This window comes from Vigna radiata, unplaced genomic scaffold (assembly GCF_000741045.1).
Source record: "Vigna radiata var. radiata cultivar VC1973A unplaced genomic scaffold, Vradiata_ver6 scaffold_359, whole genome shotgun sequence".
Lineage (NCBI taxonomy): Eukaryota > Viridiplantae > Streptophyta > Magnoliopsida > Fabales > Fabaceae > Vigna > Vigna radiata.
In genome coordinates, this window is record NW_014542182.1 from 119,394 (window position 1) to 119,854 (window position 461).

Below are 461 nucleotides of genomic sequence, written 5' to 3' on the forward strand. Positions count from 1 at the left end.
AGAGGTCGCATTGACTCAAATGAGGTTGAGGAAGATGTTTCCTACCAACTTAACCAAATGTCACAACCACAAGAAAATATTGAAGTTGAACATATAACCACATTGTGCGACCCTGATGGTGATGGAGATGAATTAGAAGCACTTGCACAAGGTGATGATGATGATGAAGAAGATGAAGAAGAAGAAGAAGAAGAAGAAGATGATGATGATGATGATGATGATGAAGATGATGAAGAAGAAGATGAAGATGATGATGACGATGAAGAAGAAAATGATGATGATGATGAACAAGATGAAGATGAAGATAATGATGACGATGATTGAATGTTCGACTATCTTAAATATTGTAGCAAATTGAACTATCATTTCAATAGAGTGATCCTTCCTTATTTGAAATAATTTGACTATCTTAACTTTTTTATGCAATAATTTGAAATTCACTTTAATTTGTAGTGATCCTT